General features: G+C 41.1%; 1 protein-coding gene across 10 annotated transcripts in view; it reads right to left on the bottom strand.

The window, feature by feature from the left end:
* The window catches only part of LRRC8D (leucine rich repeat containing 8 VRAC subunit D), a 113447-nt gene that overhangs the window by 8891 nt on the left and 78012 nt on the right, over positions 1–26544 (bottom strand). The window contains exon 1 of one of the 10 annotated variants that reach the window (XM_077905356.1): positions 19172–19192. The exons of 8 other annotated variants lie outside the window; for them this stretch is intronic. The gene's annotated coding sequence lies outside the window, so the exon portion shown is untranslated. Of the gene's footprint in view, positions 1–15036; positions 15178–19171; positions 19193–26544 lie in introns of those variants that run through there. One more of the 10 variants, XM_077905355.1, reaches the window with a different exon arrangement.

Raw genomic sequence — 26544 nt, 5'->3', positions numbered from 1 at the left:
TGTCAGCCACTGACTAGCTCTTATCTCAAACACATGATGTCAATAAATGTGCCTATTATCCTATTTTACCCATCAAAAACTGAGTAAAAACTTTCTACCTCCCAGGAAGTGTTTTAACCATTAACTGAGGAAATAGAAGTTGCTTTTCACATATACAAGTACATACAAAGTATATTAAATACATATTCATACTCATGTAAAGTACATGATGATTCTCAAGTAACTTTCTAATGTGAAAGTCAAGGCAATGAGAGAGACCAGTACCTAACTTCCATAGCTTAAGGTTTGATCAGGACTCAGAATAGATACACAAGGTTATCAGTGGATTTCTTTAATCTGAGGAAGGTACATTTAGTCAGTATTAATTTCTTACATTCTTTGGGTTCTCCTTTACAATTTGTCTATTGCAAAGGATTTAAAGAATTACATTATGAGGATGAGGATTTCACATTCCAAGGCTTCTTTGTTTATGGTACATATGAAAATCAGCTTAACATTCTCTATAAGCACACACTTCTCATGGAAATTGAGAAAGTTTTTTGAACTAGAACTGAAAGAGGGAAATTGATAGACTTTGGTGAACAATAATGCATCAGAAAAGAACAGATACATGTAAACACATATATCCATACACCTGGGCATAAATGCACACACATGCCACACCCAAACAGACATGAAAAATTCATATGATTAAAGAAAATAAATGCTTCATATGTAAAATGAGAGAGGAGGAATGTTTCAATTTTTCAATTTTTTCAAACAGAGCTCTGAATTACTGGTATTATAGAAGTATTAACTATTAATTTATTAATTAATTAAAGTTATTAATTAATAAGTATTATGTGTTTTAATTATGCAAGATATTCTAGCTAATATAATTCTATATACAAATACAACTCACTTGGTGTTACTCCTTCTTAAAAGATTATATGTAATTTTCTTCATTTTTTTTAAGATGGGGGAGGGGCAGAGGGAGAGGGGAAGAGGATTTTAAGTAGGCTCCATGGCCAGCCCAGAGCCTGAAGTGCAGCTTGATCTCACCACCCCGAGATCATGACCTTAACTGAAATCAAGAGTTGGATGCTCAACTGATTGAGTTGCCCAGGTTCCCTAAAATTTTCTTTTAAAGATAGTATTCTATTTTTAGTAATAGAATTTTATTTCTGATTTTTCAGTCAGTAGAGCATGGGACTCTTGATCTCATGGTTGAGCCCCGTGTTGGGTGTAAGTTTGAGCCCCATGTTGGGTGTAAGGATTGCTTAAAAATAAAACCTTAAAAAAATAATAATTTTCTTTTAATATTACTTTGGTTTAAATACCTCAAAAATAACTGAAAAAAACCATTTAGGAACTTATCCCTTGATTTTACAAAACATTTGGCCATATAAAACCTACTAAAATCAGATTTCACTGACTGGGCAAAATCCATCCATTTTACTAACCCCCAAAGCTTTTTTTTTTCTTTTCTTTTCTTTTTTTTTTATTTTTTTATTTTTTTTAAGTAGAGAGAGGTGCAGAGAGAATCTTAAGCAGGCTCCATGCCCAACATAGGGCTTGATCTCACAATCCTGAGATTATGGCTGAAATCAAGGGTCGGATGTTTAACTGACTGAGCCACCCAGGCACCCCTCCAAAAGCTTTCAATAAATCCTTTTAACACCTGAAAGAAGAGGACATAAGAAAATTCAGAACTTGTGAGCTGTAAAAACAACTTTACACAAAGCGTATTTTAGTACCTATTTGGAGTTTATCTCTAGAGTACCGCTAATCACAGAGAAAAATCTACCTCAAAGCTAAAAAATAGAACTCTCAATACATTTTAGAAGATCTGAGGCAAAATATCTCAGGAATTAACAAAAATGTTTTTCATACATCATTATGTATTTTCTTGACTTGTCTTTTAGCTCTTAATTCTAAAAGTCAAGGCCCATGTTTGAAAGCTAGAAAATGAGATCTTATCCATAGAACAAAAGGACCTCTAAATCAATGGCTTCCACATTTCATTTCATACTACATCAGAGTTTCTTTTACAAATTATCACTAGCATTGCCTTGGCCAGGAACTCAGGCCAACAGAGTTTCACAGACCCTTGGGTACCTACAGGCCTGGTTTAGGATACCCTCTATGAGAAACTACATTTCCTTCAACAAGTATTTACAGAGTATCTATGTGCTAGATACAGGTGCTGGGGATAAAGAGGAAAATAACAGTAAGATAAATGAGTAGCTGGCCTTATTGAGAAAGCAGCCTAGAGGAAGCACAGATGGAGAAAGAGGTAGGGCGATGGTCTGATTGGCCCCGAAAAAGAGCTGACAGCTAATGGGCCTTAATTAAAGGCTCCAGAGAAAGACATCCCACGCTCCGAAAGGCATGTTTGGTCAAATCCTTCTAATCTTAACTTCACCCAGTTTGCCAGGCAGCCAGTGGGATTTCTAAGGGGAGTTCTGTTTGTGTTTCTAAATTCTTCCCACCTATAAGACAGACGTCTTAGACCAAAACTGACCATTTTCTTTTTAAGTTTACTGACCTCTAATACTGCTTCTCCAGAGGATGAATGGTACATGTCTGAGACTGGAGAAAGGAAATTGAACCAGAATGGAGCTCCCTGACCCCCGGAGCACCTCTCTCCCAGCAAGTGTTGCCTTCGGGGCAGAAAGCCCTCCTCATCACAAACCCATGGGTATCTGCTCTGAAAACAGACAGCTGGGAGCCTACTGGCCCTTATACCTGATTTGGCTCAGATTGCTAGAAAGCCCCTGAGTACCCTGCCGGCTGCTGATTTTACTAGCTGTGAGAAAACTTCTCAAAGTCAGGAAAAGATACTCAGGTATTAATACACTCTACCTTGGACATGTAGTTAATGTTAAAAAGGCTACTTGGCAGTTCGTTAGGACACCCCCCAATCAGGACTAGAAACGAGTGTAGAGTTAGACAATGGTTGCTCAGGACCCTGGCTGAACTGCAAGTTCCGTCTGTCCGCCTCCTTTTCTCCCCCTACCTGGGTTTGAATTCCTAACCTAAAGGAACAGGGTTTCTTTTATCTGCATGCCCTGTGTCCCCAGGGCATGACATAGGGAAAAAAAAAAAAAAAAAAAAAAACCTTAATAAAGGTCTGTACCAGAATGAATCCTGGTGACCAATACCAGCATTCTAGGAGCGGGCGAAGGCACTGAACCTGTGAGCCACTTACTGTCGCTGTTAATTACAGTGACGTCTAAGAGCACCATCGATCATGCCAAAGTCAAAATGATCAGCCCTGACAGGAACTCTTCAATGTCCAGATGGACACTACCATACAACTCTTTTTAACCGGGTATTCTGAAGGTAATTCATCTGGATAGACCACCTGCATGCAGTTAGGCTTTGAAGTAAACATTCTGCAGGAAGACAGAGGTAAGTTGGGCACACCCTCCCCAGGAGATAAGAGCCCAAGGGCTGATTCTTGATGGCGGACAGGTGATAAGTCAAGGGACCTCTGAGACAGAGGTGAAAGAGCACCATTTTAGCACACGGCCGGGTGGTACAAAAAGGCCAAGCAGGAAGGAGCTCCAGAGAGGCAGACTCCCGGAGACGAGGAAGCTGCCAGAAGCTCAGTCTTTCCCTCTCCTTGTCCTCATGGGGTTTTCCGCCCTTCTGCACACGTTCTGGATGCAGATGTTCTGACCGTATCTAACTGTGTGTGCACAGTTTGCTGGAGTCAGTAACCACTATCGAAGTGCTGAGTAAGGACCCAGCACGTGGGAAGGGCTCGTGAAAGCTGCTGTTGTTACTCCCTGTGTTGTATAAGGCATTTTATATAAAGAGCCCCATAAAAATTCTTTACTACTAGGTACTAAGAGAAGTTTGCCTTTCATGACATACGGATATAAGAACAATGGAATCTGTGTGTTCTCCACTTAGCTGTGGCTTCCAGGAAATTCAGCTCAATTTTATAAAGGCATTGTAAGCATTAACCCTTAGCCTGAATCTTTGTTTACTTACTCCCTCATCCTTCCATCCATGAAATAGATCTGGGTACTCAAGTGTTAACGTGATGCAAATTCCTGGAGAAACTCTGGTGAGCAAATTCAGACATACCTCCTTTCTCACAGAGTGCAGTCTAGGAGAGAGAACTATTCATATCTGAAGATATAAAATGGTCAATCGAGAAGAGGACCACGCAGAGGCAGACTGACTTTGCAGGGAGAGAGGAGTAAGCCTTGGGACCCCTCACTTCCACAGGCCCCTTTCAAGGCCCGGTGCCTACTTTTATATTTCTAATTTTGTGCTTTTTTCCTTAAAGAGAGCTCCCCAGTGTCAGGATTCCAGATCTTGATGTTCCTCTGTATGCCATTGTGAAGGCAGATGATGAGGCTTTTCCTCCAGCTGGCAAGATCAGGGAAGTCATGACTGGGGCAAGGTGTAGAGAAAGAGTGAGGAGGGGCTGGGCCAGAAGGTCCAAAGGCTTCATGTTGAGAGGGACAATGAGGACAGAGCATCTGAGGAACTGAAGGTTCTGTAGCCCGGAGCTCAGGGAGAGAAAGTGTGCGGTGTGAGGGGATGAGGTCCTATAAACCATGTAGAAGATTCTGACGTCCTACAGAGACACCATACTTTGGACATGTCTCTGTAGCAGGGAGCCACTGATGTGTTTTGGGCTTGAGAGGGGAGGCGTGTGAAAATCGGGGTTGTATCTCCTTTCCAAGATCTCTGCGGGCCAGGTGGACAGGCTAGTGAGGGAAGAGGTGAGATTAGGAGAGGAGCTACTGGTTACTCAGGGGAAGGTGAAGACTGCTCTAAGTGCAGAAGAGAGGGAGCCAGGAACATGGAGGATTTAGGAGCTAACAGGTCCAAGAACTAACAACAGGACTTCATGGTCCGGATGAGGAAGGCAAAGGAGAGAAAGGTGTCAAGGGATGACCCCTAGACTTCCTTTAATTCTCTACCTCATTGTTCCATACCCTTGTACTTTTACATCCATTTACAGGATTTTACTCTAACTAAATCTTTATTCCTAAGCCCTTCAAATCCTTTTTTCTCCCCCCTCACATATCTTCCAGAATCCTTTATTCCTTTTTTTCCTCTAGATCCTTTTTAAAAGTAAGCAGATTATATATAATAAGGAAAAAGAAATATAAGCCCTCACGTGTTAGGGCATAAAATCTATAATCTTAGATAGTTTGAAAAACATTACTTTAGAGGCACCTGGGTGGTTCAGTCTGTTAAGGGTCTGCCTTTGGCTCAGGTCATGATCTCAGGGTCCTGAGATTGAGTCCTGCATTAGGATGGATCCCTGCTCAGCAGGGAGCCTGCTTCTCCCTCTGCTCCCTAACTCCACCACCCTGCCCCCACTCAAGCGCTCTCTCCCGCCCTCGCTTTCTCTCTCAATTAAATAAATAATATCTTAAAAACCAACACTGTAAGAATCCTACATACAGTCAAAGCTTGTGACTTTTCATGCTAATAAAAACTGGTTTCTTCAATAAACTTAAAATGGACACTAGTAAAAAACCAAATACATACCTTCATTAGCTCTTTCAAGGGAGACATGGAAAGGCAGCATAGTTTTATTCTTTCCTATGTTTTCTTTAGGTCAATACTCAAATGAGTTTGTATTTTATAAGTATACAATAGCTGAGGAGTGGGGTGACAGTGAGATGGGGCAAAGATATCGGGTAACAGTATAAGAACACCATGAAATACTTTAAACTTATACAAAAATAATTTAAAATTGGCCTAATTTATGTATAAATAATCTAGAGTCTCCTTTTACTGAACTAATAATTTAAAACAATTTCAATTCTTACTAGTTGGTAGCATAATGGATAAAAATGTGGCTAAGGAGTTAGCCTGCCTGAGTTTTCATCCCATCTCGACCTCTTACCACTTCATCTATAAAATGAACACACAATTAATGTCTCCTATCACTAGCTGTGTCAACTTGGGCCTTCATTTTCCTTATCAGTGAGGTGGGGATAAAATACCACTGTGACAAGATACACAAGACGTCCAGGATAATGCTGAACACATAGTAGGTATGCTCACTGAATGTTCCCACACCAACCACTCTCCAAAATGGGCTCTAGATGTCCAGAAAAAATTAAGGAAGGTGACAGCCTTTAAAGAAAACCCTGGAGAATGTGAGGGGGAGAAAACAATGAAGAAAAAAGAGAACAGAAACAATAACAATAAGATAAAGAGGGGACTTCTGACAATAAGGCGTAAATCAAATATTGCAAAGATTAAAAACAATCAAAACTCCTAAAAATCATTAATGACATTTGACAAAATAATCTCTATAATTCATCACTGACATTAGAAACCATTATACATTAGAAACCATCTTAGTTAGGTTTAATACAAAATTCTCCCAAAGGGTCAGCCTTCTAAAGTAATATAAAGCCTTATTTTAGAATTAGTGATAAAAAAAAAAGAATTAGTGATAAACAGGTAAACTTGGCTGAATATCACTTTTGTCCTATTTCAAGGGATCTGATAAAAGAAATGTTTTATTCACATTCAATTTACTTAATCTTGTTTCTCGTTCTTAACATCTATTTGTGTAGCTCTTGTGAAAATTACGTATCATCTCGAGAAAAGTAGGTCTGATAGGACCTTTAACTGGAAACCCTTTACTAGCTAAGGTGTGCATGGAATTAATGGTATTTTCCCTTTTACCAAATTATGATGAATTAGTGGAGTTTTAATAGAGAGCTACAATCATGATGATATAATTTATAAAATTTCCCCTAGAATTAGTGGAGCTGTAAAACTGAATCACAATAGAATAGCCTACAGTTTGTAAAAGCTCCTGAACCTTTTTGTATGGGGAAGGCACAATGACTTACCTGTATATACATGGTTACCTCACATATAAATAAGCGTAATTTCTAATTCAGTATGGTGCTTATTTTAAATGAGCTGCTTCTTTGACGATTACGTGAAGATCTTCGACTTAAAAAAATTGGGGGTACTGGGGCACCTGGGTGGCTCAGTCAGTTAAGCATCTGCCTTCGGCTCAGGTCACGATCCTGGAGTCCAGGAATTGAGCCCTACATTTGGCTCTGTGCTCAGCAGGGAGCCTGCTTCTCCTTCTCTCTCAGCCCCTCCCTACTTAATGCTCTTTCCCTCTCTCACTTTTTCTCAAATAAATAAAATCTTTAAAAAAAATTGGGGGTCTTTACTTTCTGATAAAGCATGACATCTATTCAACCCTGAAAAAATGGCTTAAGATAACATTTTTGAAAAAAAAAAGTGTTAACATATGCAAGTGTCAATGTATTTATTTAAGCATCTGCTATTTTAATTGTAGAGATCCTTAGCGGTGTTCCTCAATCCATTTCATGTCATAGTCCACAGAAAAAAAAGGACATTTTTACAAGCCCTAGGGTAAACACAAGAGGGTGAACACAATCAGGCCCTGGGCTTTAGGCTCCACCCAAATGAACTGATAATTCAGCCATCTGGTACCCATTCCTGGCACAGATTGAGAATTCCAGACTAAAGTATAAGATATTGGATGTAAATGAAGGTCTAAAATCTTCTAAGTGATAGAATCTATCCATCTGAAGTGTGATAATTTTTGGGAGTGATTAAATGTTATTTTCCTTTCTTCCTCATGAGACAGCCAAAACCCAGTAAAAACAGATCATTATAACCAAGAAACAATTTGCTCATTTGTGTCCTACATACAACACATTAGAACTATAATAATAATGATGTGTACTGCCTTAATGGACCAGTATCATTAGGTAGATGCTGCTAATGCTAAAATGGAGGGTGGCTGTTCAATCATCCATTGATTCATTGTCAAGTGCCATATACTGTGGTAAAGTATTAAGGATCTGTAGTTGAAGATAACTTACTGGTCCATCATGGACTTCAGGAAACCTTTACTGTCATGAAGCCATCAGGCTCACATCATTATACATTATCAACAATTATTTGGTTTACGTAATATGATAGTGCTGAGAGTATCTATATAATAGAGAAAGATAGAAACAGTTCTTGTCCTCCTACGGCTTAAGGATCTGCCCATGCTTACTTTGTTTACGTACTCTGGAAAAGATGAAGCATGAACCACTACCATCATTCTGCCCAGAATTATTTAAACAGTCCTAACACATCCTAATCTAAAGTGACAACAAAGTAAGTATATGACCATTAAGAAGTCTGTGATAGTCAAGACTAGTATTATGCAATAAAAGTGAAAATACAGTTCACCCTCTGAACTAGGAAGCTTTTTTTTTTTTTTAAAGATTTTATTTATTTATTCATGAGAGACAGAGAGAGAGGGGGTGGGGCAGAAACATAGGCAGAGGGAAACGCAGGCTCCATGCAGTGAGCCCGATATGGGACTCGATCCCAGGACTCCAGGATCATGCCCTGGGCCAAAGGCAGGCACCAAACCGCTGAGCCACCCAGGGAGCCCTGAACTAGAAAGCTTTTGAGAGTGACAAATGGTAAACAAAAGGGGATGCCAGGATAAGGTATAACTGGAACTCTCTCATGGAAACCAGGGGTTGTTGTCACCCTTACAGGCCACATGAGCTAGAAACATTTGAGGCCGTTATGCAAGGCTGATGTATAAACACAAGCCTAGATTTTTTTTTTTTTTAGGCAAATAATCTGTAGACACATCCTATCTTAAATATTTCACTCTATAGCAGTTGATTCAAAGTAGCTGGTATCTCAAGACAGTATTTACTACCTTATGGATGACGACTGACCTCTTATCATGGTAGGATGTTGCACGTTACAATTATTTTCTAGTAAGAAACCTAAAATTTTTAAAAAGATGAAAGAGACATAAACCATTTAAACAGCATTCCCCTACCCACCAAGATATGTGCAGAAAACAATATTTGTACTGCACAAAATGGAACACCACAGAAGCTGCTGGAGTGCCCTGCAACGTGGGCTGAGAGCATCTGTATTTTGGCAAACATGTATGCAATTCTGTTATGTGTGTCACACCATAGCAGCTGAAAAACTGACCCAAATTATGCAACACATCGACGGATGCTGTCTGTTTACACATCTGAGACTAAAGAATACAAAAGGGCAGGATGAGTGATAATTTCCCTTAGAAGGAGAATATATCAACATCACCTTTCAGAAAATGCTCTGAAGATGGAGGTGAAATGCTACCAATAGTGGTAGCAAATGTGAAAATCTAAGTGCTGAGACAAAAAGTCTGGAGGGAGATTATGTGCTCTATATGCTCCTGTGTCTTGTCACCAAACTTTTACCATAAAGCATTAGTTGAGAATGAGAGCTACAAACTGCTCTTTCCATGTATATGCCCTCAACCCTGGATGACACACTTTTTTGGATGGGGAAGGAAATAAAGTCTAGGTGTTGAATCCTATGAACTACATACGGCAATTGCTCAATCTTCCAGGGTAGGTTCAGATGGGTTAAAAAAAAAATCACCAATTTTCTCCCAGTTTGAGATCCTTTTCCTCCCCAGTTTGACTTTTAATCAACATCATTCTCCCTTTCTACTTTTTTGGTAACAGACACCTGCTACTGTCACCGTTCAGTTGAGCTGGATGTACTGTTGCCCAGAGAGAAGTCCTATTTCCTAGCCTTACTTGCAACCAGGTATGGCCATGTAACTGAGCTGGTTGTGAGAGGCTGTGAGAGGTGATTGCTCACTTCCTGGTAAGTTCCATAATGACAAGCCTACCTGCTCTGGCCTCCCTTTTTCCTTTCTCCTGCTAGCTGGCAAACGGGGAAGCGGGCACAGCCTCAGAAGGCACAACAGAGCAGTCCTGCCAAGCGCATGCTGCTCACATCTGGACTGCTGTATGAGAAGGAAATGCCTTTTAAGCCATTCTGTTTGGAGTCTCTGTTACAGCAGTTTAGCTGGTACCCAAATTAATAAAATTTTGAACTATTCAAAAACGCCTCTTAAATACAAGGATCCAGAAATAGATTTGGATTGACTCATTTGTGGGTACTTCTATGTGGTTTCCCAGAACACAAAAGAGTGGAGGCTTTTCCAAGAGTAGGGCTCAGGGAGAGCATGACATTGTCATATCCAAGTTAGCAAAAGGGCAATAAGGAACCCCTGAAGGGTCTGAACGGGGAGGCGGGCAATGGGATCAGCGCTCCAATTTAGAAAGAATCCTCTCCAGAGTGTGGAAGTTGGACTGGAGGCAGGAAAGACTGGAGGAGGGCAAGTTTGCATGAAAGTTGTACTAGTCAAGGTGACTTCCAGGTAAATTTAGTTTTTCAGCTTGAATAGCCTAGGACCTGTGTGTAATACATTTAAGTAGCGATTACCAGGAGTCACTTGACCTAAATCTCAGGGGAAGGATCCAGGACAGAATTACTCATTTGTGACTAATCAGTATATGGAAGATGAGAGTACATAAGGAGAAAAAGGTCAAAGAATCCTGGGGATCTCTACCATTTAGGGAACAAATGGGAGAAAAGGAACAGGGGGTCAGAGAAAGAGGAGAACTGTGCTCTGGAAGCCGAAGGGGGAAAGTCAAGGAGGTTAGGGAGTAAAGAGTGACTGCTCGGTCTGGCAGCTGAGGGTCACTGGAGACCTCAGCCCAAGCACTGTCCATTAAGAAGTCTGGCTCACTGAGGGTGAGGAGTCAGTGGGAAAGAGAATGTTTGCTTCTCGAATGTTGGCTGGGGAGAAAAACAAAAGGCTGAGACAGCAAAAAGGGGAAGGAAGTTAGATGGAAGGGTTTACTTTTTAGGATGGGAAAGGAGCTGGGAGTTAGAAGTTAAAAAGAACAGGGTGAGAAGGTACAGAGGTGTTTTTTATACGGCTGTCTGTTATTTGGAACATCGAGTTAAAACAGATGCAGTAAACACATTTCTACAAGGAACTCAGTTCAAGTATGCAGCACGCTGTTATGACTAAATGCAAGTATCAAGATTAAAGAGTTCATAACTCCACAGAAATACTTAAACAGAGTTTGGACATATATTGTTTGCTTTTCTCTTCAGTTAAGTCGGTAAACATTAACCTTGCTATCTGACATATTACTTATCCAGTTGTAAAACTTTAAAAGAGGCCTTTCTGGGGAAAGTTGAAAAAGAGAAAACAAAAAAAAAAAGGTGACTTGCAAAAAAAAAAAAAAAAATTCCACAAATCCTATAACGTTGAAAAGAAAACCCAGCACATGGACATATGAGGGAGTAGCTCTCTGTAAGTTCAAGTAATCTAAACAGTGTCAGGCACTCTCACCCACTGACACCCCCTGGTAAGGTCAAGCATTAAGAGAACTCAAGTCAGGTTACACTGAAAGGAAGAAGGTGGTTAAAGAAATATTTATTATTCCTAAGGAGAGTGGTAGTGACCTAAAGCAGCTTGATTTACTTCTTGTTTCGTTGGCTGCAGTATGGAGAGGAAGATGGGGTGAGGAGGAGGAGGTGGTGTGTGCAGCTGTGGGGGGCGAGTGACACGCTTGGTTGGGAGCCACCGTCACAGAACGTGGACACCGCTGTGTATACACAAGAGGCGGGAAGAAAACTGCCCCTGATAAGGAATCAACACACACTTGAGCCCAAGAAATTGTCACATCCCCCGCTCTGAGCAGAGGCATTACTGTTCTAGTTTTATGGAGAAAAAAACTGAGGTTTAGAAATTTTGTGATGACCAAGATCACGCCGCTGAATTCCAGTAGACTTGGATTCAAACCCAGATCTGACTGACTCCTACCAAGCCCATACCTGCCCCCATGAGCTTTTATTAAATTGGAAATTAGCTCCAACTCAATTAAAAATTTCCCCCCAGGGGCGCCTGGGTGCCTCAGCGGTTGAGCATCTGCCTCCGGTGCTGGGGTCCTGGGATCAAGTCCCACGTTGGGTTCTCCGCAGGGAGCCTGCTTCTCCCTCTATGTCTCTTCCTCTCTCTGTGTCTCTCATGAATAAATAAAATCTTTAAAAAAAATTTCCCCCCAAATTTATGCATTATTAGAATGGATGCCTAAGTAAAGGAGACACAACCCTGGTGTTCAAAGGCTGCCTCAGGACACAAGGAGCAAAGTCTAAAAAGTGAAATGACAATTTACAACCTGACGGCCATTTAATCACAGGATTACCTCGTGTCTTTATCATCATGTCAGCTTTTAACAGCACCTGCATGGATTTCAACTAATCTGATCCTTACAAACTGCTAGGAGACAAAGAAATAGTGTCAGATTCATTTTCTAGCCAAGAAACTGCTGCAACGAGGCAGTGGCCAGCTGAGATTGGAAGGGGAGAGCTCTGTAACCGTCAGCAGCATACTCACCAGGACAGGCTCCGACAGGTGTGACAGTCTCACAATTTTACAGATCTTCAGAAGGAGTGGTTAACAGACAAAATATTCTCTGGAAACCCTTCTTGAGATGTAGCCTATGAAGCTTTCCCTTTTCTCCTGAATTCATTTACTAAAACTGTAACTGTACTTCTTAAAGAGTACATAACTCCCAATAACTCACTTGGGCCAGCCAGTTCTTGTTGCAAAATACGTACTGATTACCCAGTGTGAACAGAGTACTGCTGTAGCTATGACCGTAGGAATACTACAGGAAGGTTACGGGACTCCATCAGATCTAACCTGCTTACTCAGGGAGAGACTGCATTTACTATATTCTTATAATTCTATTTCGCCAAATAAATTGCCTCTGGTGCTTCTGGAAAGATGCACCATTGGTGCATCCCTATAACATTCTCAGACTCTTAAACTGGACAATGAAAAACACTGGTATTAGAGAAAATATTTCTACCTATTGCTTTTTTAAAAAAAGATTTTGTTTATTTGAGAGAGAGTGTGTGTGTGAGAGTGAGAAAGCACAAGCAGGGGGAGCAGCAGAGGGAAAGGGAGAAGCAGGCTCCCCGCTGAGCAGAGAGCCCTGTGTGGTGCTTGATCCCAGAACCCTGCGATCATGACCTGAGCCAAAGGCAGCCGCTTAACCAACTGAGCCACCCAGGCGCCCCCTACCTATTACTTTTAATTCAAAGATAACACAAACCCAGCAAGTGACATCCGAATAATCTATACCTAAGGGCTACTTTCCATAAACTACGGCACCTGAGGAGGTAGTGTGTTTCTTAAATAACGTGGGTTTTTATTCACCAATAACACAGTCACAGGCAGAAGAAAAACCAGACTTGAGTTGCACAAACATAACTGAGACATGTAATACCACTGATACAAATTACAGACCTCCTCCAAATCAGAGACCATCCTCCATCTCAGCTTCCCGCCCAATAAAATCTGCCTTAATTGATTTTCTTTCTGTTGTTGCTGTTGAAAAATAGAGAGTGAGCCAGCCCAGGCAGCATCACGGGAATTTCACTCACACACACACACACACACACACACACACAGACACCCCTGGCAGCAACATGAGAATTTCACACACTCACAGATACACGCATACACACCAGGCAGCATCATGGGAATTTCACACACACACACACACACACACACACACAGACACCCCTGGCAGCAACATGGGAATTTCATACACTCACAGACACACCCATACACACCAGGCAGCATCATGGGAATTTCACACACACACACATACACACACAGACACCCCTAGCAGCAACATGGGAATTTCACACACTCACAGACACACACACACACACACACCAGGCAGCATCATGGGAATTTCACATACTTACACCCACCCACACACACACCAAGCAGCAACATGGGAATTTCACACACTCACACACATACCAGGCAGCATCATGGGAATTTCACACACACACACACACACACACACACACCAGGCAGCATCATGGGAATTTCACATACTTACACCCACCCACACACACACCAAGCAGCAACATGGGAATTTCACACACTCACACACATACCAGGCAGCATCATGGGAATTTCACACACACACACACACACACACACACACACCAGGCAGCATCATGGGAATTTCACATACACATCAGGCAGCAACATGGGAATTTCACACACACACAGACACACACATACACACACATATACTAGGCAGCATCATGGGAATTTCACATACACACACATACACACACACACCAGGCAGGAACATGGGAATTTCACACCCACACACCCACACACACACCAGGCAGCAACATGGGAATTTCACACACTCACAGACACACACACACACACACACATGAGGCAGCATCATGGGAATTTCACACACACACACACACACACACACACCAGGCAGCATCATGGGAATTTCACACACTCACAGACACACACATACACATACACACACACAAAGCAGCAACATGGGAATTTCACACACACACAGACACACACCAGGCAGCAATATGAGAATTTCAAACACACACACATACATACCCATTAAAGCCCAAGTGACTACATCTAGTTTTTAAGGAAATACTAGTAACAAGGAACAGGTTGAGGGTATTTTCCACTGGTTTAAAAATAAAGCATTCTACCCTTTAAAAAAATAAATCTTAGAATTATAGAAACAGGAAGCAGCAGCTGGATTTATCATCCTTCATTTCCTCTGAGAGTCCTGGTAAGGAACTCCCCATCGAGACAAAAGCCATGGAGGGCCAGCCTCCTCCTGCCGGGACCCACAGCCACATGCTGCTGCCCTATCAGAACTCTGGCTGGTCACTTCAAAATCAAACTGCTCACTTTATCTTTGGAAGCTTTCCATGCCCAGGACCTACATCTTGACAAAATAAAAAATCTGACTAGACCTGGAACACACACAGGTAAGGGCCCCCGTCCTGGGAAAGCCCAGCTCCCACCTCCCCCGCAGGTCTCTCTCCAAGGGCTCCCTCCCTGAAGGACCCCGCAGCCTAGTTCTGGTGGCTGGTGTCGGAAAGAGCAGGAGAGCTGGGCTCCGCTTCCTTCAGCCACTTTAGTGACTGTAGCTGACGTCCTGCACTTCTCTCAGGTTCAGTTCTCTCATCTGTGCAATGGCAACAAGACATCCTTTCGCATGGCTGTAATGGGCAGTCAATGAGATGATGAACGCCAAAGTACCTTGCAAATCACACATTAAGTCATAACACCCAGAGTAATAGCGACATATATCTTTGCAGAAGGGGTTTTACCAGTTCCGAAGCTTTCACAAATATTATCTTTTCGTTTGATCCTCAAAATGATCTAGCAGTTTAGGTGGTGGCGGCGGCGGCAGCATCAACACCAACACTATTATTAGTACTGTTTTATAAATGAGCTCGTCTAGAAGAGCATAATAGGAAAACTGTGTCTTAACTCCTTAGCAGCATCCAAGTCATTTGAAAACATTTCTGGCAGTACATGAGAGATAAGTACCAGGCTGGGAGTTATGAAAGCTGTTCACATTTCAGGTCTGCTACTCTGGGCAAGTCCCTTAACCTCTCCAGGCAACATGATTCATCCATCTGTCACCAGGCTGGTGGGAGACAAAAATAAAATTAGACCTGGTTCCAGCTCTTGAAGAACTCACTTGGAGGCAAGGGTGGGGGATGGAAACAAGTGACATATAAACAGATTAATTGCAAAATGGTATTTACTTAAAATATGGAGTTGAACAAAGTGCCTTTGGGATCACAAAGCAGGAAATGACTAACTTTGGGGGACTCATGGAAGAATTCCTCTCATTTGTAAACTGGGAAAAGAAGGAAATCAGACTCTGCATTTATCAATGTCTCTTTTGGGGCTGAAGCTCTCAGAAAACTAAGGCTTAGCAAGATCATTGGCAATGTCAATTCTCAGCATGAGGTCTCTTATACACCTGTGCAGCCAACACTTATTTATTTATTTATTTATTAAAGATTTTATTTATTTATAAGAGACATACAGAGAGAGAGGCAGAGACATAGGCAGAGGGAGAAGCAGGCTCCACGCAGGGAGCCCGACATGGGACTCAATCCTGGGACCCCAGGATCATACCCTGAGCCAAAGGCAAATGCTCAACCACTGAGCCACCCAGGCATCCCCCAACACATCATTTAAAAAGTAATGTAGGCATCTTATGTGCTAGAAAAGTGTACTTTAGAAATCTCTGAGCAATACGATTCTTCAGAATATTACTCAAATACAAATCATACTTGAAGTCTGTGTAAGTCTGTGGGAACTGGGCCTATAGTTAACCCTATTTGTACTAATTATGAGACTTAGACCCTAGAGCCAGATTATCTGGGTTAAACTCTTGATTAGTTACCAGCTGTGTAACTAGCGAAGTTATTTAGTCTCTTTGTGCTTCAGATTCCTCATCTATGAAACGGCAGTGGTGTGGGGCGGGGTAGTGGCAGTGGTTATAGTAATACTACCACCTACCTCCTAGGGTTGTTGTGAAGATTAAAATTACTATATATTTCTAAAATTCCACTTGAGTGAGATTACATAACTGTCTTTCTCTGATAAACTTATTTCACTTAGCATAATATTCTCTAGTTCCATTCATGTTGTTGCAAATGGCAAGATTTCATTCCTTTTGATAAATAGAATTCGTGTGTGTATATATATGTATATATATACACCACATCTTAACAGAGGATCATAGAGAAAGCAAAGAAAAAAAATTTAAAAAGACAAAATCAGAAAGTGAGAGAAATCTTAAGAAACTCTTAATCATAGGAAACAAACTGGGGGTTGCTGGAGAGGAGAGAAGTAGGGGGACAGGGAAACTGGGTGATGAACATTAAGGAGGGCACGTGATATAATGAGCATGGGATATTACATACAACTGATGAATCACTGACCTTTACACCTCTGAAACATATAACATATAATATATTGTATGTTAACTGAAATTAATTTTTTTTAAAAACTAGAAAAACAGGGGATCCCTGGTAGCTCAGCAGTTTAGCATCTGCCTTCAGCCCAGGGTGTGATCCTGGAGTCCTGGGATCAAGTCCCACATCAAGATCCCTGCATGGAGCCTCCTTCTCCCTCTGCCTGTGTCTCTGCCTCTTTTTCTCTCTGTCTCTCATGAATAAATAAATAAAATCTTTAAAAAAAAATAAAAATAAAAACTAGAAAAACAAAAGTACTATATACACATACTTAGAGCAGTTCTTGCACACGATAAAGGCTGAGTTAGCTACTGTCAGGACATATGCAAAAGTATAATAACTGGCATTTTTGGACTGCTCTTCTACAGATACTCTCTTAAGCCTGAAAGTTTCCAATTTAGTCTCAATCCACAAATTTCATTTTCCAGAAATTTATGGAAAGTTCAATTAATCAATAATGAAATATTGGTTATCTGCTTCAGAAATACATTCCCCTCAAATCCTGCTTAAGCATGATTTTAAAACCCTATTTCCAGTCGCAGATATGAAACTAACAGAGGCAATACAGGTTTATGGTGACAGAAATGATTGCGCTTCAGAAAACTGTACACCTTTAAAGCAACTACGTGGGAGTTTTGAATGATGTTTTGGAATTATGGAAAAGAAGAAAATGAAAGAGGAAGGATGCCTATATTCCCACAAAATTTTTTTTTCTACTTAGTTTTATATTTAAGACATCATTTATAGTACCTTTAAAACATAAACATTCAAAGCAAGATTAAATACGCAAATTTAGCCACCCACTGAAAAATATAAGCATTTAAATAACAACTTTTTTTTCATTTTTCTCTCTGAATTCACACAGAATTTCAAGAAATTACTTGGACTGGTAACAGTATTTTATCATTATTATATAGTAACCATCTGCTGGAACGGATTGTATGCAGATAAAATTAAACCTCTATAAATCAAACTGTCATGTTTTAATTGGCAGCATTAGCAACACTCACCAAACCAGAAGATTCTGCATTTAATATTTAATATATAAAACATCATTATCCCATTGGCTCTCAACCAACATCAATACTTACTGACTCTTGGGACCTGTGGTTTTCATCTTAGTCAATAATGCTTAGGTTCAGGCCTCAAAATTAATCATTAAAACCTGCTGTTACAAAAAAAAGTCACTAGAACCCCAAAAGAATAAAGACAGAGGCAGGATATTTATCATACTGTTATGTTCTGGGAAAGAATAGGATACTTTTTCTCAATACAAAACAGATTTGTTTTGTGACTCTATTTAATGCATTATAATATATCCATAGGAAAAGCAGCAAAATACTTCAAGCTATAATTTACTCAGATTCAAGTATGTGTTAGGCACATTTGAGGAGGGGTTTTATGAAGACTACTTAATTCATACAGCTTCTTGAGGCAAACTGAGGAAAATTATTTCCCTAATTTTATAGGTGGGAAAAAAAAAGCTAAGAAATGTTAGGTAACATTCTGTAAAGTCACAGAACTAAAAACTGATAAACCAGAGGGTGCCTGGGTGCCTCAGTCAGTTGGGCATTTGACTCTTGATTTCAGCTCAGGTCATGATCTTAGGGTCATGAGATGAAGTCCCATGGTGGGCTCAGTGCTCAGCACAGTCTCCTTGAGATTCTCTTCTCTCCCTACCTCTGACCCTCTTCCCTACCACCCCTCATTCTTAAATAAAGAAAGAAAATCTTAAAACAAAAAAGCTGATAGACAAGGAAGCAAAACTAAACCTAAATACACAAGCACACACACTTTTTTGTAGGTTGTCCAGGTAATCATTTTAGAGACATATAAGGAAGGCATTCAAATGTTTCTTAATGAGGGTACTAAGTGAATCTACTTAATTCTACTAATCAAGAATTACAAATGATATAAAATGAATTTAAAAATGCTCTGTGGACATATGGTCAAAAAGTTAGGAATAAACCTTACAGGAACAGAAATTTTATGTACACCAATTAGGTCAAAAGGCTGCTTTCTCAATTAACCAATTTTTATAATCAGAATTAATTGAAAACAAAAAATACAGTGAAATCTTAATAATTTTATAGAAAAGGTTTAAGATAGCATTCAACATTCAAATAATTCAGTGCCCTTTATTCAGTTTCACTTATGTACCAGGAGTATGCTCAGAAAATAGATGAATAAAATTCGTTCATCCTTTCTTTTATCTGCCTAATTAATTATACTGTGTGACATTCTATTATGTTTGGTGCAATGATTTACAATTCCTAGATTACTTCAGGGCCACACACTATTCCAACTAGCAAGTTTCCAGACTGCCCTGCCTTTTACTGTTTTGTAATAAAATATTAAAATAATGTAACTAATTTATGTACCAGGACCTGAGGCTCATACAAAAGAGAGTTTAACAGTTAATCAATCCTTCTAAGATAGCTTCACGATAAAGGTGACTCTAACATACCCAGTTGTTCTAGGAGAAACGATACTCAGAGTTGATCCCATTTTCCCCAAACAGTCAATTCTTTGGGTGCCCCAAGTTCTATTTCTGGAAGCAACAGGAAAGTTCTCGTAGGATTCTAGTTCTGGCACGGAATAGCTTTTGGATCCTAGCCTTAGGTTCTCTATCTGCAAAACAGTAACACTGTATTAGATTGGCTCTTCCTTCTTGACATAAAAATTTAAGACTCAGTTCACATTGGGACATCTGGGTGGATCAGCAGTTTAGTGCCTGCCTTTGGCCCAGGGCATGATCCTGGAGTCCCAGGATCAAGTCCCACATCAGGCTCCCGGCATGGGGCCTGCTTCTCCCTCTGCCTGTGTCTCTGCCCCTGCTCTGTCTCTCATGAATAAAAAAAAAAAGAAAAAAATTCAGTTTACACTTAAAATCCAAAGTCAAATATATCCTTCCACAAAAGCCATCTGCCTCCCATCTTCACCCCAAGGCAGTCAGCTGCTCAGATTAGCTGAGTCCCCACACTACTTGGTTCACTGTTCATTAGGGTAATCATTAAGATATAAGCGTTTGTTTACGCAACAGAGTGTTAGTTATTCCAGAGCAGAAACTATGCCTTATTGATCTTTGTATATTTGTCATATGACAGATTCTAATTGCTTGGTATACAAAAAGTATGCAACAGATATTTTAAAAAATAAATTATTCGAGCCACCCTATCGAGCAAGCATTCATTTGGTACCTCTCTGGGATCTAGACCACATTCTGGAGATGAATCAAAGTTCCCACCCATAAAGTACTTGGAATTTAGAAACAGGGCAATTGGGATCCCTGGGTGGCTCAGCGATTTAGTGCCTGCCTTCGGCCCAGGGCGTGATCCTGGAGTCTGGGGATTGAGTCCCACAACAGGCTTCTGCATGGAGCCTGCTTTTCCCTCTGCCTGTGTCTCTGCCTCTCTTTCTCTGTGTCTCTCATGAATAAATAAATAAAATCTTAAAAAAAAAAAAAAAAAAGGAAACGGCAATCGTGTGATGACGAATAATAATATGAGTTTAGTACACTTTAAGTCATAAGTTTGAGTTCTGTAGAAAAAAACATGCCCCTGGAGTTTAAAATATCTAAGATCCTTTGCTGTTTTAACATTTAATGACCAATCCTGCAGAGCCCTACCATTTCCCCCTCCCCCACACCTCTATATAATGGGCATGAATCTATGTCATGCTCACTTTTAACGATTCAATTGTTCAGGAGAAAAAGTGATCTTAAAAGAGTAGAGACTCATTCAAAGCTGGAAAAGACTTAGACAGTTGAAAATAAGCAGAAGAAAAAAAGTTTAGGAAAGAGTAATAAAAATTTTTAGTGGGATGGTGTAAATTGAAGCAAAGGTTACCTCAGGCCAGGGCACGGAAAAGAAAAGAAGTAAAAATATATGTTTTTTGGCCTCGGAGTGTTTAGCTTTCAAGTTCCAAAACAAAATTTCATGTAGCACTTGTCAGTTCTCTGGTATTTATTTTTCTTGTTCATGCACATCCCTGCCACTTAGCAATAAAATGAAGTGAAGGCCGCTGGCATTGGTGTGTAGAAGCATGGGAGAACACAGGAAGCCCAGCACCTGAAGGATGGCCAAGAAGCCCTTCGGGACCCTTTGCTGGCAACTCACAATAGCCTCTCTGCACGAATAAATGCTGACAGGTTTGCATGGAGGAGACTGAGTGACCCATTCTTTTGCATTTTTTTTTTCTAAAGCAACACCAGAATCAAGATGAATTGGGGTATACATTACAAACCCAGATTCCTGGGCTCCACCAAGACCTATCCCTTTCTACATAAGCTTCCCCTCCTCATCTGTGAAAGAGCCTCTGACAGGCTAAAATACAGTAAGTAAAGCAAAGTAAATGCAGCTTGGGGACTCTTGCCAGCAAGGCTGAGCTGAGATGACTCAGCAGGTTAGAGCTGTGACCCTTTACTTCTGGACTCATTATTCTGGTTCTTATCCAGTGGCTACTACAAATGCACAGGCACGGATTGGTCTTACTCCAGAGCCCATATGAGAACAACATGGAGTGGTAACAAAGCTTGGCACGACACAGGGGGAGGTTTTCCTGAAGAAAGCCAGCCTCGGGTCCTGGTTGATAACCAGCTCTCAAAGTTTGGCTGAGAACACATTAACAAAAAGGTCATGGTCTACCATAAATTCTACAAAATTCTATTCTTTAAAAACACACAGAAGTTGGGGAAAGTAGAAAAGAGAAGGTGGGTGAGAGGTGGGATTATGGGGTTCTATCAGTGAAGTGCTACAAACCAATTTCCAAAGCTATGAAATTAATGGTGCTAATAAAAATAAAAATAGTAGAATTCCTTTCAAGGCCTACTTTTTTTCTACTCTTCAACAGCTGCAATGCACTTGCTTCTATGTGAGCTGAGTGTTGCCAAACAAGGTACTCTGTATCCTGCTTAATCACCTCTGGGCTAAGGTATATGCACCACCAGATGTATGTAAGGCAATACTGTTTGGCTCCTTAGGAAAAGGAATTAGTCCTTTCGTTATTTTTTTCGTCAAATAAGAATTATTTTTTTTAAAGCCTAAAAGTGGTGCTTGAAAGCAGCTTCGGATATAGGAAGGCATCAGAAGTAAAAAGGCGTGGGGGCCAGTTAAAACACCTCCTCAGTAGGCCACATAAAATGTGCTCCTACTCCAAATTTAAAGCTTTAGCTAAAGGGTGAAGAAGCACAAAGAAGAGCAATCTCAAGTTCAATCACACGGACAGATGTCTTATCTCCCTTCCTCATCAAATGTCCCTGGTGAGCAGGGCCAGGTCTGATCTACCCTTGGAGAGGCCACAGCAGGTGTCATAAGAGGACTTTTATTTGCTCTCCTCATGTTATCACCTGGACAAAATTCCCCACAATAACAGATCTAGCCTCTTCTCTTTCTTCTTCTTCTTTCTTCCCTTTGGGATCTGCCTGCCTATAGAGATGATGCATTCTGGACTCCTGCTGGCTGGTAGGAGGCTATACCTCCTGGCTGCCAGCTTCCGCTGTCCTGCTATGCCGGGGAAAGAGTGGGTAGTTTATCTAAATCAAGGATGAAATTTCAGAAGGCCCACTTGGCTGCAGACCCAAAGCCACATTCTCCAAAAAGTATTTTCAGTAATAAAGATGGGATCTTGCTGTCCATCAGCCTGACTCCTTTATCTTTCTCAAGAGCTTTTTAATCTGGGCAAGGGAGGAGGGGTTATTTCTGGGCCCCCCCTCAAACCTCAAGAGTAGGTAGGTCACCTTGCTTTGTCTATTGCATAGTTTCTAGCAACTATTTATTGCAGATATATGTATAAAATTGTGGTGAGAAGGAAATGAAAAGCATCTATCTGGTCTTATTTGTTCATGGGTGGCTCTGTGACCATATCCCTCCCCACCAGTTTCTTGGGGAGGTAGACCCAAACATGGTACCAATTTTTTTGTGAAATCTTAGAGGGAAACAATTCGTCTAAAATATATTCAAAAGAGAAACAGCTCTATCAAAAATATTATTGATGACTTAGCACATGGGAATAGGTTTCTGACCTATGAGGAGCATGAACCACCTGCACACTTTTCTTCCGAGTATTTTGCAAGCCAAATGACAAAGGTGAAAACTTAACCTTTGGCATAATTTCTAGAATCGTAACAAGCAAAGATACTATATAGCTAACAAAGTGATTTAACACATCTCATTTTTCAAATTTATCTCCACAACTACCCTGTAAAATAAGTGTTATTATCAATCTCCAACTAAGGGAGAAAACTGTGCTTGAGTGGTTCACCTCTCTGCCTAAGACTACTCAGCCAATTAATAGTGGTGGCACTGAGACTCAAACCCAAGTCTTCTGATGGTTGTAAAAGCCCAGTGCTTTCTGTGAAGTCATGATGCTGGAACTGGGATGCTAAGGTGTCTATGCCCTCGCCTGCAGTTTTCCAGAGACCTGGGCAGCAGAAGCCAAAAGTAACCTGGAGCCAACAGAAGAGAAGCTAGCTCACTGAGGTCAAATTCCCCTGACCTTCTGTATTCCTTCTCAGTCCTTTTAAGGAAGAAAAGTGAGAGAACTCATTTCATTTTATTTCCTTCCTTCCCTTCCCTAGCCCTGATCCACAAAGACACAGCCCAGGAACCAGATCAGTGGGAAGCTGATATCTCTAAAAACAGTTTCACATCTGTTAAATTATAGGATGCTCCATTAACTCCAAAGAGAAGCCGAGGGTCCAACTTCCTTGAATTCCCCAGTGGTCAGATGGTCATTACAGCTGTGATGAAAACCGCAGCTGAGCCTGGGGACTCTTGGAGGAGCCAAGCTAAGGGTGAGATGCTTTTGGATTCGAAGGAAGCATGGGAGGAAGATAAGAGAGCTCTTCCAGAATGCTCCAAAAGACACTTCTCTCTTCTGTTTTCATCCTGTCCCCTCACTTTAATTCTCAAGACCCCGCCTTCTCTGGTTTGTCCTTAAAAAAACAGCCACAGGCTTGAGTCCTGAGAAGGGGGAAACTGGGTGGTCTCAAGCTAAACTGGAAATTCCAGGATGATCATTACTCTTAGGGTCAGAAATAATGAGTAACTGGAGCCTCCCGAGCCACTAAATAAATGACTAGTGGTTGTTAGATACCAGAGTTCCTAAGATGATCTTAATAGTACACTTATGTTTTGGAAGACATCAGTGCAGAGGCAACTATGAAATTTCTGGGCTCAATCTGAGGCATCAAATTAGTCTTCAGAACTCCATTCAAGGGAAGAAGCAGATTGAAAGGTTCATAAAGTAAGAAACTGCTTTTGATGAGTCATGGTTATCACCACTATTACAAATATCAGCAAACACACCCAAAAGTCAGTAGTGCTAAAGAAGCAGAAGAAACAATGTGTTTAACTTTTAGAAGGAAACCCTCTTTTTTAAAGTAAAAAGTCAACCAACACCACCAGAATGGTGAAAAGACACATTTCAGTGTGTGTGACTATGCTTGCTTGAAGAGGAAGAGGTAAGATACCTAATACCAGCCTTTCTGGCTAATCCTGCCATTTCCCTCAGCGGTGAGAACGGTGTCACCTGAGTGGAAATTACACTTGGTAATGTGATACTGTGGAGCTCATTGAAAAGGCATCCCTATCAGACAATTTTATTTTGATCAAATACCGGGCAAAAAAAAAACAAAAAACAAAAAACACGAGGAGGAGAATGAAGAAAGGTGGCACTACAGAGAAAAGATACTATCTAATATATTTAAGAGGAAGCATTTTCTTGTCAACAATTTAAAACACCTTCAACTTGCCAGAAAGAAAACTCAGAATCAGTTCTTCCTCTCTTCAAACACAAGGCGCTACCACTTACCCCATGCTGTTTCCAGCCCACCAGACCTCCCCAGCCCCTCTTCCTTGGGACGCATGATACAGTGTCATGGTTAAGAGCAGGGATCAGAAAATCCCACCACTGGCTTAAGAATTCTGGCTCTGCCATTCGTTAGCAGTTTGATCTTCAGGCTGCTTACTTCACGTTTCTGTCCCTCCCTTTCCTCATCAGTAAGATGGAAAAAACAGCACTCATCTGAGGTTGGGCTGAGGCTAGGAACCTGTACGTGTGGCACCCAGCACATCATGAGCACTCCATACATCTTACTTTGATGATGATGGTAATGATGGCGACAAGGACAATGAGGACATGCACTTAACTAGACTGTGGTGAAAACAAGGACCGGGGGACCATGTAAGCCCCCCAGGCAACCACATGGAGAGTCTGCTAGAAAAAAAAAAAAGGCCCTCGTAGTCTGTGGTCCCAGGGCACTCCACTGGACTCTTCTTTTCAGTGGCTCCAGTGGCTTATCAGAAGGGGCAGGCTCAAAGGACCAAAGCCAGGGCAGGAGAGATACCGAGGAACAGGGACAGAGTGCGTGAGTCTGGAAGAAACTAGTTTGGGGCAGCTTGGAGAAGGGGTAGCAGCCAACAGTTCACAATCATGGGATTTAGAACTTAGAAAGAAAGTAACAGGCTAGTCAGATATGCACATTTTGTTAATATGACAAAACCCTCCACCACCTTCCCTCAAGGTCCCCGCGGCAGGGAGCATCTCCCAGAAACGGCTCTGCCTCTAAGCTCCTATAGCACTCCTTCACATTTTTATGGCTACTTTTTGCATGTAATCGTTCTGGAGAATAACGACTGTCTCAATCTGACTGTAAATTCTGGAAGGAGGACTGTAAATTCTGGAAGAACTGGCTCATACTCTTGCATCTCTCTTCCTGGCCTAGCTCTGTCCCAAGGCCTAACCCCCACCATGGACATTTTCAACTGGAAAGTACACAGTCCAATGGGAGGCTTTGGTGAGCCAGTGCTATAGAGATACATGTTATGATATTAAAATAAGTGCACACGTGGCTAGTGCAGACAAAAGGGCACGGAGCAAAACAGCACGCTTGCCTTTACGTCTTGGAGGCTTTCGTGAAAAGGCTGAGTCCCAGAAGTTGAGAGGTAGGAGATTAAGTCTTTAGTGACCCTTTTCTTAAAAAAAAATTGTATAAAATTTAGGGGATCCCTGGGTGGCTCAGTGGTTTAGCGTCTGCCTTTGGCCCAGGGCACGATCCTAGAGTCCCGGGATCGAGTACCACGATCTGATAGTCAGACTATCAGACTGCAATTTGAAATAACTTAACTAGGTTTTATCAAAAAGAAAGGAACTTAAGTAGCAGCCGTGATCTCCATGGATCTCAAGGTGGCAAAGGAAGGAAAACAGTGTTAGGACATTTCAGGCTGTCAGTTTATTCCTCCACACATGCTTGTGTCTGATTCAGCAGTAACCAAATGTATCTGGGGCTCAGTTAATTCTGGGGATCCCTGGGTGGCTCAGCGATTTGGCGCCACCTTCGGCCCAGGGCATGATCCTGGAGACCCGGGATGGAGTCCCATGTCAGGCTCCCTGCATGGAGCCTGCTTCTCCCTCTGCCTGTCTTTACCTCTCTCTCTCTCTCTCTCTCTCTATGTCTATCATGAATAAATAAATACAATCTTTAAAAAATAAAAAAATAAAAAATTGTATAAAATTTAAATTTTATGACCATGTTTGCACTTTTTTTACATTAAGCACAATGGAAATTTGCATATTCATTTTTGTCCCCAAAGGAATAATGTCTGAATAATCAAAATACTAAAAAGATTATAGAGTTCCCCCAAATAGAATTTATTTATTTTTTTAAAAAGATTTTATTTATTCATTCATGAGAGACAGAGAGAGAGGCAGAAACACAGGCAGAGGGAGAAGCAGGCTCCTCACAGGGAACCTGATGTGGTTCTGGATCCTGGAACTCCAGGGTCACGCCCTGAGCCAAAGGCAGACACTCAACTGCTGAGCCACCCAGGTGTCATCTCC

This window comes from Canis aureus, chromosome 8 (genome assembly GCF_053574225.1).
Source record: "Canis aureus isolate CA01 chromosome 8, VMU_Caureus_v.1.0, whole genome shotgun sequence".
Classification (NCBI taxonomy): domain Eukaryota; kingdom Metazoa; phylum Chordata; class Mammalia; order Carnivora; family Canidae; genus Canis; species Canis aureus.
This window is presented reverse-complemented; position numbering and strand designations above follow the sequence as displayed.